Below are 13,453 nucleotides of genomic sequence, written 5' to 3'. Positions count from 1 at the left end.
GGAATGCTCTAAACCATCTGGCAGAAGCAATGTAAACCCTGTACAGGGAACGACAACATCCTAAACACATGTTTCTGAAAACTATTTTGAAAATATAAAGTCTGGCATACAAATAAAAATAACCAGGCACACAAAGTAGTAAGATCACATGAGTGAGAACCAACAGAAACAAAGTAAACAGACCTACAAAGACTCCAGATACTGATTTTTTTTAAATATATGAAATTTATTGTCAAATTGGTTTCCATACAACACCCAGTGCTCATCCCAAAAGATGCTCTCTTCAATACCCATCACCCACCCTCCCCTCTCTTCCACCCCCCATCAGCCCTGTTTGTTTCCAGATACTGATTTTAACCCAGTTAAAGATTAACTATGCTTACTATGTTCAAGGAAACAAATAAATAGCTGCCATGGGTGGGGAAAACAGATTTCATTCAAAATATTCAAAGGAGGACCAATTACATAAAGGCTGTCTTTTCAACAGAAACAATAGTGCCAGAAGACTACACTGAAAGAAAATAATTACTTAGAATTCTATACCCAGAGAAAAATTCAGTCAAGAAAGAGAACATAAAGGTATCTGGGGCAAATTAAAAACAGAAGCTAATGCCACCAGCAAACTTGAACTACAGGAAATCCTAAAAGATATCCCTCAGGTAGAAGAAAATATTAGCTTGGAAGATCAAAAATACAGGAAAAATGTAGCAAGGAAAACAATAAATATCTGGATTAATCAATGTTAAATACTGACTAAATAAAAGTGCAGTAATGACAGTCAATCTGTTATTTTTTGTAGAATATACAGCACAGTGGATCAAAGAATTATGAATAAAAGAGTAGAAGAGGAAATGTTTCTAGTACAGGCTGTGCCACTAACTGGTTTCACTGATCTCTGGTACATCTCCATTTCTCTGGGTCTCAATTACATTGCAGGGTCTTTAAGAGGTTTGGGTAGTTGACTACTAGATTTACCATAAATTGAATTTATCTGAGAACAGCAGAGGAATTCCAATTTGGGAAACTCCTGTGGTAGCAAGGTATAGGCAAGCCTGTTAAGGGTTTGGGGCGGGCTGTATTTATGGGCAAGGATTGTAAAGAGGGGGAAGCCCAGGTGGAATCCAAGCAGTAAGTTCACTGGCTTGAGGATGGGGAGAGATTTTTGGCAGACATTCATTGGTCAGGAGAGGTCTCCATCTTCTGTAAATCAGGCATTTACAGCAAATCAGTGCCTCAGTTCTTAAGTTCATTCCTCTGAGGGCACGTGCCTGAGATTCTCCATTTCAAATCCTCTGGTTCCATTTTAGATTAAAATTCTTCCACAGTTCCCTTTTGTACTCCATACAAGACACACAGAAATATTTTCAGAAATTAAATATAAAAATTAACATTATATCCATATACTTCAGCAACATACTTAAATTTGAAATTACATTGTGTAACAGTTTTGATGCTCTACATTTATTTATGCAGACCTCCTAGACTTATTCAGAAAAGACTTAAGGCAACCAGTCCTATCAAATTCATTTAAATAATATGTATAGACCAAGATGGCCTGTGACAGTGGATTGGGGTAAAAACCTAACTAAATCTGGTGTTTGCTACATACTGGGAGTAGCAATTCATCAGCCCTGTCACTGTTGTAGACAACAGTAGTATAACTCTTCTTTTGTCAGACAAAGATGCTAGATAGTTCAGTAGACAGCTGTAGATTACTTCTCATAGCATAGGTAATTATGGCATGTAAGAAATAATTCAGATGTGTATAGGAGAGACCACATTAAACTACCTATAGATCAAAGCTAATGGAATATTACTGTGTATAAAGCACTATATTATACTAAACAGTACTGAGATAAATAAAATTATAGACATTTTTATATAAATTTTAAAACTTTACAATCTAAAAGGAAATGAGCACCAATTAAGGAAATACTAACTAGCCCTACAAACGAACTTAAGAGGAAGATTTCATGCAGAAGAGTAGGGAGGACAAAAAAACAAAAACAAAAACAAAAACAAAACCAAAACCTGGACACAAAGAAAACTACATAACCCACATCTAAGATGCTGGCAAAGAGCAGTAACAGACCAACCTGGCATGCAGCAAAGCTCCCTGACAACCTAAACTGTAAGGTCAGTAAGAGACAGGAAGGTGACAGGTGAAGGTGACAGACAGGTGACAGGAAGCAAGTAATAAGTAGGCTTATCAGACTTCTGTTCATATGTACACAGCACCAAAGATTGTTCATACTTCACTTACTTCAGTTAAACCCACACTCCTCTCCTTTCTCATACTCAAAACATTGCAGAATGAATATATGAAGAATATACTATGTATATAAAATAATTAATAATCTTGCATATGATAGAAAGTCAACAAGTTCTTATTTAATAAAGAAAATAAACTTCTATGTAGGAGATAAAGCAAGGTAGAAATAATAATGTCTCTAGTATAATGTACCCCAATGTATCTATATTTAAACTGTACCTTGTATATTTAATCTTATGTTTTTTATTCTGTTTTTTTTTTTAAGCTTTTATTTTTAAGTAATCTCCATACTCAATGTGGGGCTCAAACTCATGACCCTGAGATCAAGAGTCACATGCTCTACTGACTAAGCCAGCCAGGCACCCCTATTTCTCTTATTTTAAAACATCTTTCCAAAGAATCACAGTCAGATTCTGTGTTTAACAGATAGAATATACGATATGCTCCCTCCCCCCAAAACGGTACACAGACCAGATTAGCAAATGATACACACTTTTGATGCTAACAAGAACCATCCAACAGGTGGGATTAAATGTAAGTCATTTAGGGGGTTCTAAACACTACAGTGCTTTCTTTGTAGTGTGAAATCAGGAAACAACATAAAAACCTATTTGTGGAAAGTGGTATGCCATGAAGTCAGGGCTTATGTTTGTGCTAACCAGTATAGAGCTTCAAAAAGAGGCACCTATGCCTCTCAAGACAGATTCAGGGGAATAGTTCTCCACTCCAGATGACTGATTTGTTTCTTCAAATAGGACTTCCCCTAGAATGGAGAACAGTAAGTCAGGACACCACAACTTGACAGAAATAACCCTTAAAAACAACACACATGCTCTGTTCTTATCTTCTCTGTTCCAAGCATCCTTCTGACTTACAACATGTCCTCTTGACTAACCCTGCTCACTAAGAAGAGAATGCCCCTTATCAACAAGTCATCCAATTATCAAGTCACACTTATAAATAAAAATTGGCCTTCTAGATGAAACTCTTGCCGACTACGTTCCCAATCTAGTCCCACGACCTTGAGGAAAGTGATAAATGTTTCTGAAACTGTAATACACAACCTAAAATAACACCTATGTAACCTATGGACTTCTCCTTATCCAACAGCATCAACGCCGAAGTCAGTTGCTGGGTTTTTAAAAACTAGTTAAAAAATGGATAAAGAATGAACTCATGTATCCAAAAGTACCCTTATCCCTAGCATTTAGGGTATGCCCCCAATAAACATTAGCTGCTATTATACTAATCTACTGCACCGAGTCACAAAGTGAAAATCAAATGAGACCACATGTATGGAAACTCTTTGAAGATTATAAAGTACACAATATCATTATTTTAAATGTGCTATCCATGGTGTACAACATAATGGAAACAGCAATATATTTAGTGACACAAGACCTGGGCTTTAATCCCAGTTCCACCACTGCCTATCTGTATGACTTGGGATGAATCCAAGAGCACTGAGCCTCACATCCGTTCACCTATAAAGCAAAGTTTGACCGCTAAGTGCTCAGTAGAATCCCTGTGGAACTATGCACTGCATATATGGGATGAATGTGGTAGGGAAGAAACAAAAGTTTGGGGCAAAACAACAATCATGTAAGGTTCCACTCTCTAAAACCACTTTAATTTTGGCAACCCTGCTTTGTAAGTTTTAAATTATCTGAGGTCTGAATAAGAAAAAAGCTCAAATTGAAAAAGACTGAAAACCAAAACTAATGAACTAAAAACTAAGTCTGAAGACTTCTGGCTGTGTTCTGTGTTCCCATAAGTGACTACAAAAGAGGGTGGAAATGTTCCACCCCCTGAAAGATTCAAAAGCTAAAACTCACCTATTAGACCTCAAGTAATAAAATTATAAAGACCAACAAAATGAGAGGCTGTCAGTGCAGTCATGCCCACCCTCCAGTGTCAACACAGACTAACAGCTAGCCAGGTGAGGCACGTTTAAGGCAAATGGGACAGCAGCTATATCTATACTGAGCTCGGGGACCCTGAATGCCTTGCAATGCTAAAGATTTCCTGACTCTTCCATTCTCTTAACAGGGGTATTAAAAAATCCTATGAAGAGTCTCATGAAGGATCTACTTATTAAAAAATATATCAAAATTACTTATTCATACCTTTCCCCTAACTTTATTTCATCTTTTGCTGGAGCACACAGTTCACTCTGGACTTCCAATATGCATTTAAGAAGCTACTCAAATCCTGCTAAAACAAGAAACAAACAAACAAAAATTCATTCTGTCTTCTTTACTATGATTACTGGGACTTTGACATCTACCCACGGAATGATATTAATCACCAAAAAAAATCATTTTCATGCAGAAGTGGTATTTCATCTATTTCCTGAAGAATTATTAACATTACAGGGTTCTAAACACACACCAGCAAAATCTCCACAACATATCAAGGAACTGCCCAAATACATATTCATTATTAGTGTTAATCTGTTGGTTATAGGTCTGTAACTCTAAAATACATAGGCTATTAAGTAATGAAACTGACTCTGAGTGGTTTTTACATAGTCTCATTACTCTAGTCATATGTACATGTATGGGTTTATCTTCATTCAATAGTTATTTAAGAAATAGGTGCAGAATTGAATTGGAATATACAAATCAATATGCAATAGATGAATGAATCTGCATATTATAGTAGTATATTAATTCATGAATATGACACAAATGCAAAGAAAGCAGCCTGTAGCCACCCAGACCATCACTAGGCAATTCTGAAATAAAACAAGTTTACCCTTGGCTCCCTACCATATCAATACTCAACATCTCTTCTTCAAGGCCTCTTTCTTTAGTCTGCTATCAATTTGCTGCTAACAATTAAGAAATTGGTAATAACTGGTATTCCAGGGACACATGTATTTAAGAAGACTTCTCCATGACCATTAAATAGGGGAAAGCAGTCTTTTTGCCAAAGGAAATGGAAAACTGGATATCCACATGCAACAAAATTAAGATGGACCCTTATCCTATACACATAAAAAGTTAAAATGGATCAAAGACCTGAACAATAAAACTTAAAAAAGAAAACAGAACAAAAGCTTCATAACATTAAACATGGCAAAATATGACCAAAAAAAGCCAACAAAGGAAAAATAAACTGGGCTATATCAAAATTAAAAATTGTGCAGCAAAGGACACAATCAACTGAGTAAAAGGGTAACCCACACAAGAGAAAATATTTTAAAATCACCTAATCTGATATTTAATATCCTGAATATATAAAGAATTCCTACAATTTAACAATAAAAAGAAACTGATTTTAAAATGGGCAAAGGATTTAGGGGCACCTGGATGATTCGGTCAGTTAAGTGCCCAACTCTTGATATCGGCTCAGGTCATGATCTTGTGGCCATGAGATTGAGCCCTGTGTTGGGCTCTGCACTGTGTGCGGAGCCTGCTTGGGATTCTCTCTTTCCATCTCTCTCTTTGTCCCTCCCCCATTCACTCACACACATGCACACTCTCAAAATAAACATTAAGAAAAAAATAAAAGGGGCAAAGGATTTAAATAGACATTTCTCAAAAAAAAAAAATACAATGGCCAAGAAGCACGTGAAAAAATGCTCAGCATCACTATTCATTAAGGAAACGCAAATCGAAACCACAATGTGATACTATCTCGTATCTATTAGGAAGGCTACTATTAAAAAACAGAAGCTGGCGCGCCTGGGTGGCTCAGTTGGTTGAGTGTCCGACTTTGGCTCAGGTCATGATCTCGCGGTCTGTGAGTTCGAGCGCCGCGTCGGGCTCTGTGCTGACAGCTCAGAGCCTGGAGCCTGTTTCGGATTCTGTGTCTCCCACTCTCTCTCTCTGCCCCTCCCCCGCTCATGCTCTGTCTCTCTTTCTGTCAAAAATAAACAAACATTAAAAAAAAAAAAAAAAACAGAAGGGGCACCTGGGTGGCTCAGTCGGTTAAGCGCCAGGCTTCGGCTCAGGTCATGATCTCACATTTCGTGGGTTCGAGCCCCACGTTGGGCTCTGTGCTTATAGCACAGAGCCAGGAGCCTGCTTTGGTTTGTGTGGTGAGGATGTGGAGAAATTGAAACACTCGTACACTGCTGGTCTGTTGGTGAGAATATACAATGGTGTAGCTATTATGGAAAACAACATGGTGGGTTCCTCAAAAAATTAAAAATAGGATTACTCTAGGATCCAGCATTTCCATTTCTGGGTATATACCTAAAAGAATTGAAAGCACAGCCCCAAAGAGTTATTTATACACCCATGTTCATAGCAGCATTATTCACCACAGCCAAAAGGTGGAAGCAACCCAAATGTCCACTGATAGATGAACGGATAAACAAAACGTTGTATATACATACAGTGGAATATAATTCAGACTTAAAAAGGAAGAGAATTCTGACAAACACTGCAACATGGATGAACCTTGAGGACACTATGCTAAGTGACATAAGCCAGTAATAAAAAGAGAAACACTGTATGATTCCATTTTTATGAGGTATCTATAGTCAAAATCATGAAGAAAAAAGTAAAATGGGAGTTGCCAGGGGCTTGGGGGGAATAGGAATAGAGAGCTACAGTTTAATGGTACAGAGTTTCAGCTATAAACCAAAAAGCATTCTGGATAGTGGTGATGATTACACAACAACATGAATGTGCTTAGTGCTACTGAACTGTCCACATAAAAATGGTTAAAATGGTAAATTTTACACATGATTTTCCCACAATCAAAAATTTTTAAATGAAATTTCTAAGAATAAGCAAAGAAAAAAAAAAGGACTTCTGACATTGGAAACATTCCATAGGCAGCTGGGATTACAGAGACCGGCAAGCTAACAGGGAAGAGGGCAGTACAACACTGGAAGAGAGGCTACTTCTCCAAGAAATCTATACAGCAGTATCTGGAACTTTTTCCTCAGAGAGGGCAGTGGGAAGGCATTTGTAGAACTAATTTACTAGGACCAAGTACTGTCCTTAACTAAGGACAATGAGTAAGTAAATGAAGTGCTAGCACGCAGTCACTAACACGACTTGACAATGCCTGCTTCAGGGTGCTCTTATTTGTCCTTAAATGGTAAAAGCTTTAATACCAGATAAACAGCTATTTACATAATACTTAAACAGAAAAATACAGCTGTTTTGAGGTTTTGGTTTGATTCAAACAGAGACCATCACTGTCTACAGCTCTCAGCCTGCTCAAGTTACAAGGGCAAAAGAGATTCTTGAATTTCATAAACCAAGGAAGTAGAATCTTCTCGACCTATCCAACACACTAGCCATGTTTTTGACTTTGAAAAAACTCATCAAGCTATTAAAAACAAAAATCAGACACCTGGGTGACAGACATTGTACCCTTGTGATAATTTCCAAGAAGCACAACTAATGGCTCTAGTCTTTACCATATACTCACTTGTAGGGACTCAAAACCAAACTGACAGTTTAATGTCCTAAGAGCACTGTGTGTATAAAATCTCTTTGAAAATATATAAGAATAAAATGTCAAGATAGCTCAACCAGGTATTATTCCTAACCTAACAGGACCCTTTTAAAAAACTTTTTAACCTGGCTCCCTCACCTTCATTATACAGAGACATTTTCCTATTACCAATTGTTTTCTGCTACAATAAAACAATTCCTGTTCTATAAGAGATACGGATCTTTTTTTTTAAGTATTTTTTTCTTTTTAAAAAATGTTTGTTGGGGCGCCTGGGCGGCTCAGTTGGTTAAATGTCTGACTTCAGCTCAGGTCATGATCTCACGGCTCGTGGGTTCAGGCCCTGCATTGGGCTCTGCGCTGACAGCTCAGAGCCTGGAGCCTGCTTCAGATTCTGTGTCTTCCTCTCTCTCTGCCCCTCCCCCACTCACACTCCCTCTCTCCCTCAAGAATAAACATAAAAAAAATTTCTAAAAAAAAAATGTTTATTTTTGAAAGCATACACAAGCATGAGTGGGGGAAGGGCAGGGAGAAAGGGGGAGAGAGATCCCAAGCAGGCCCCAAGCTGTCAGCACAGAGCCCAATGTGGGGCTCAATCTCACAAACCATAGTATCATGACCTGAGCTAAAATCAAAAGTTAGACACTTAAATGAATGAGCCAACCAGGTGCCCCAGGAGATACCATTTGATAAACACCAAAAAAATACAGAAATCAAAGAACTTTAATCCATCAAATAAAAGTGGCTACAACATACAAAGGCACTGTCTAAACAACAAATTATAGACTTGGGTACATAAACTTTTTCCAGAAGTGAGTCTGATCTTTCCACCTTTTCTTGAGAAATTTGCTATTACTCATCCAAGTCATGATTTGTGTTTATACACTGCTTTGTTACATTGTCAGTATTTGGTCTTGCTAGGTGTCCCTTTTCAAAAAGTTTTCTGTGCTCTCATGATAAAAGAACTACATGTTTACTGCAGAAAATTGAGAAAATAAAGGGAAGAGAAAATTATATTCTCATCATCTTTTTAAAAATTCACTCAACTGGTATCTTCTATTTCCTTCCTTTATTAAAATTTTTAACATTTAACTTTAAATTCTTTAAATTTAAACATACCACTAGTAATATTTTACAATTCCATAGTATTTATATTTTTTCCAAAGGGACCTTTACATTTACTATTTATCTTCACAACAATCTGGAGTAGGTAGGCCAAATACTAATTATTCTGCACACAGTTGCCTCCTAGTGTAGAAAGACTAAAGGCTGCATTGCTGGTTTGTGATGCAAAATCACACTTGTACAAAACTGTCATCCAACCTTCAGGGAGAAAATGAACAATACTACCAATACAATAAGCTTCTGAAGAGAACACTCATACTGGAAAAAAAAAACCACTCATAATGAACTGAACCAGACAAATACAATTCAACAAAATAGATGCTTCGAATCCAGTACCTGTCTGGGTCAGATACAGTAGCTCCCAGACATGTATGGTACATATGTAAAGGACAGAGGAGGAAAATAGGTCTTACAACAAACAGATTCCATCTCGACTGCAAATGTAAGTAGCCCATATTCATAAGTAGAGATTCAGATACAGTATCAACTTTGTTAACTGGTTCTCTCATCTAGGTCACAAGCAGTCAGTGCTAGTTCATTTGTGGATAGTTGAACCTAACAAAGTCTAGTCTCTTGTAGTTTTTAAAAGGTACGTGATTTTATTTTATTTTTTTTAATTTTTTTTAAATGTTTTTTATTTATTTTTGAGACAGAGAGAGACAGAGCATGAACGGGAGAGGGGCAGAGAGAGAGGGAGACACAGAATCGGAAGCAGGCTCCAGGCTCTGAGCCATCAGCCCAGAGCCCGACGCGGGACTCGAACTCACGGACCGCGAGATCGTGACCTGAGCAGAAGTCGGACGCTTAACCGACTGAGCCACCCAGGCGCCCCAAAGGTACGTGATTTTAAACGTCTATTCATTTAAGAAAAAAAGCTTTCAAAATGAAAGCATTTATATTATGCAACTGTCTATATATCCAGAAACAAGATGTGCCTATCCGCAGAAGTGGCTATCTAATAAAGAATTAACCTTACTCAAAAAGAGGTCTAGCCTTTAACCTTGGTTCCTGGGAGGTAATCTCTAAGCCACTGGAATGTCCTGTATGATCAATGTCTTTGTTTAGTAGCCAACCACGAGCCACTTCAAATAGTCTAACAAAGTGATTTATGATGGATACTTTGGGTCATGCATTGTTAACTTTCAGAGGACACTAAAGATCAGCCACATGGGTAGGCAACCATATCTGTATGACCAAACTCCAATAAAAACTCTGGACATTAAGGCTTGGGTAAACTTCCTTGGTTGACAGTATTTTGTGTGTACTGCCACTCATTGTTGCCAGAAGTTAGTGCTGTCCTAAGGCTTCAGTGAGAGAGGGCAACTGGAAGTTCCACCTGTGTGCCCCAAGTGCCTTCTCCCTCAGCTAGTTTTGATCTACATCTTTTACTGAGTAAATCATAACCATGAGTACAACAGCTTTCAAGAGTTCTAGTGAATTATTGAACCTGAGGGTGATCTTGGGGCTCCGCAAAATTGCGGTTGGTATCAGAAAGGAGAGTGGTCTTGAAACTCCTAAAGTTTGGAGTGTCAGAATGATGTTCAGTAGTCATTCTTTCTTCCTTTCTTTTAGTAATAGAACACTTCTCCCATTCCCCTAAGTGGGAAGCAGAGTTACCAATTGAGACTACATTTCCTAGGCTCCTTTAAAATCAGGAGTGGCCATGTGACTAAGTTCTGGCCAGTGAGATACAAGCAGAATAATATATATAAAAAAATATGTGCCATCTTCTCAAAGGAAGGTATTTACTCTTTTTCTGGTGTGCCCCTATGAAGTAATCTGGCTTCAACGTGAAATGAGAACAATACTTAAGGGGATTGCTAAGCAAGCAGAAGGAACCTGGGACCATGAATAACCTTAAAAAAAAAAAAAAAAAAAAAAGGCAGTCCCTCACCCACTACAGACTGCCCACCTACTATTACAGGAAAGAGAAAAACTTCATTAGTGTTGTGTTTGTATCATTGTGTTTGTAAGTTTCTGTTACAGCAGCTAAGCCTGTACCCTAATGAATGTAAATACATTTTAACATTTTCATACTATGATTGAGAGTCAATATTTTAATAGACTACAGAGATAAAAAGAGAAAAACAAGATATATAAGAAAAATATTTGGATATATTAAAACTGAAAATGCATAACAAATATTTGTAACATCCCACTCTGAGACTGATCTTATTAAAAGGAAAGTTTCTATCCCACACAATTCAATAGAACAAAGAATTTTCTCTCTTATCCTCTTTGTTATAACAACAAAAATACAAAAAGATGAATGATTTAACAAAATCAGTCATCTGAATACAAGTTGAAGGAGGTGTTCTAGAAGAATTACTAATAATTTTCCTCCCTGTAATTACAGATTTCCACAGAAAGGAAAGAAATGAAGACTGATATTTTAATAAAGCACAAAGAACTGCCTTCTCTGACTTTCCAGAGTGCAGCAAAATTAACTGGTTTGTAAACACCTTCCCTCAATTTTTCTGACTTTCTGAACTCCAAATCATGTGGCCCAATTGCTTATTAAACAACTCCACTAGGATGTCTCACATGCATTTCAAGGTCAGCATGTCCAAAAGTCAGCCTCAAGCTACAAAGTAAAACAAAAGGAAGTTCTGGAGATAACAAGACTTAAAAAAAAAATTTTTTTTTTTTTTTTTTTAACATTTATTCACTTCTGAGACAGAGAAAGACAGAGCACGAGCAGGGGAGGAGCAGAGACAGAGACACAGAATCCGAAGCAGGCTCCAGGCTCCGGGCTGTCAGCACAGAGCCTGACACAGGGCCCGAACTCACTGACCACAAGATCATAACCTGAGCTGAAGTCGGACACTCAACCGACTGACCTACCAGCACTCCTGGAGATGACAGAATTTTTAAAAAGTCTAGAAGAAGGAATAAAAAGCCAGTGATCTTCACTAAGGAGAAGTGGTATATTCTCACAGGGAAGCCAAGTAATTATCCACAGAAAAGTTCAAGGTTGCAGTAAATCAAAGGCCAGAGTAGAAGCTCAGTAACAGGGACAGAACATAACCTCTCCAGATATGGAGGAGATAATATCAAAGAAATAGGGACTACATCGTCAGTATTTCTCATACTTCAGCATGGAGCAGAATATTTTGAAGGCCCAGTTAACACAGACTGCTGGGCCCCCACTCCAAAGTTTCTCATTCAGTAGGTCTGAAGTGGGGCCAGGAATCTCCATTTCTAAAAAGTTCCCAGGTAATGCTGATGTGGCTGGTCTGAGGCACACAAGAGGAGAAACACTGATTCTGCCTGCAGTGTATCTAGAGCAGTAATTGCAAACAGAGACAACTAGAGGAGAAGTTCAAATGAGACAGTATACCAAGTAGAAAGTTGGTATAATGTACACTAAATAGAAAGAGTATCACAGTCCGAGGACTAAATGAGTAAACTCACCATATCAAGGTTTTTAGATTACAGGTAACAAGATCTCTCCTGTCCTGTTCCTTGCACTCCTCCTCTCCCCAAATTCTAGGTCTAATCTAACAGTTTACTCTACATTAATTGAACATTTACTGTAGTTTACAGTTTTCAAGGTAAATAAATAAAGTATAAACTGCAATCCAACATTATCTATTAGAGAAAAAAGATTTGTGTAAAACTACAATACAGGAGCGCACATTAGAGGGAATGTCAAGAAGGAATAAATGCACAGAGAAAACAGCAATAAATCTCATGATGGAGACTACATCCAAGAAGGCTTCACTGAAGAGGTAGATATGCACTGAGAACAGTGAGTAGGATTTTAATGGGCAGAAGAGGGTGAGAGGGTATTTCAGGAAGAAGGAAATTCATGAGCAAAAACACAAAAGAAAAAAGATGTTTACGGCAACATTCTGGATTGACATATGGGTAGAGGTAGTGATAACTTATAAGGTAGTTGAAGAAATGTAACAGAAGGCTTTAAATATCATACTAACAAGTTTGAACCTTACTTTGTAAAAGTTAGGAAAGAAAGAGCAAATTTGTGTATGTAAATGCTGGAGGATAGGGATGGCTGCACACAGACAGGGAGAGGTTCTCCCCCCTGAGCCTAATCTACACCAAGATCTATAAACCTGGCTTTGCAAAAGTCCTCATCTTGTGTCTTCTATCCTTAAATGTATTAGATCTCCAAACTCAGAAGATATGCCAGCATACAATAATGACATACAACTAAAAACAAATTCCTCTGAATAACTGTAATTCAAAATTGTGGTCAAACTCACTCTTTTCCAGATCTGCTAGTTTCATCTGTTACAAATCTCTTTTCCCACAAATCCTTCTATTAAATGAAACTGTGAGTGAAAATAAAATAAAGGGAGTAGAATGTTTAAGAAATCACCCCTTCTGTACTTTCTGGCCTTTTTTCCTTTGCTTCATGCCAAGAATTCCCAATCATATATAAAAAACAACAAAACCCACTAATTTTTAAGATAATACGACATTTCAAATAGTAGATGCTGCATTCCTCAGAAAACACTAGAATTCTTATTCAATTAAACAGTTTATTTATAACACTCCCTACCTTAATAGACTATTTCTGAACATTCAGTAAGTTCCAAGAGAATGTAATATAACCTTTTTTCCCCTTAGGTTTATTTGTTTTGAGAGAATGTATACGCAAAGGGGAGGGGCAGA

The 13,453-nt window shown here is 37.5% G+C and overlaps 1 protein-coding gene across 6 annotated transcripts in view; it reads right to left on the bottom strand.

Moving 5' to 3' along the window:
- Positions 1-13,453, bottom strand: part of LOC125936211 (DNA repair protein REV1-like) — a 53,015-nt gene that overhangs the window by 30,132 nt on the left and 9,430 nt on the right. The window contains exons 1-2 of one of the 6 annotated variants that reach the window (XM_049650195.1): positions 4,399-5,517; positions 2,932-3,035 (exon numbers count right to left, since the gene is read on the bottom strand). The exons of 3 other annotated variants lie outside the window; for them this stretch is intronic. The gene's annotated coding sequence lies outside the window, so the exon portion shown is untranslated. 2 more of the 6 variants (XM_049650197.1, XM_049650196.1) reach the window with 2 other exon arrangements.

Source organism: Panthera uncia, assembly GCF_023721935.1.
Source record: "Panthera uncia isolate 11264 chromosome A3 unlocalized genomic scaffold, Puncia_PCG_1.0 HiC_scaffold_11, whole genome shotgun sequence".
NCBI classification, from domain to species: Eukaryota; Metazoa; Chordata; class Mammalia; order Carnivora; family Felidae; genus Panthera; species Panthera uncia.
The sequence above is the reverse complement of the archived record's forward strand: the minus strand, read 5'-3'. Positions and strand labels throughout refer to the sequence as shown.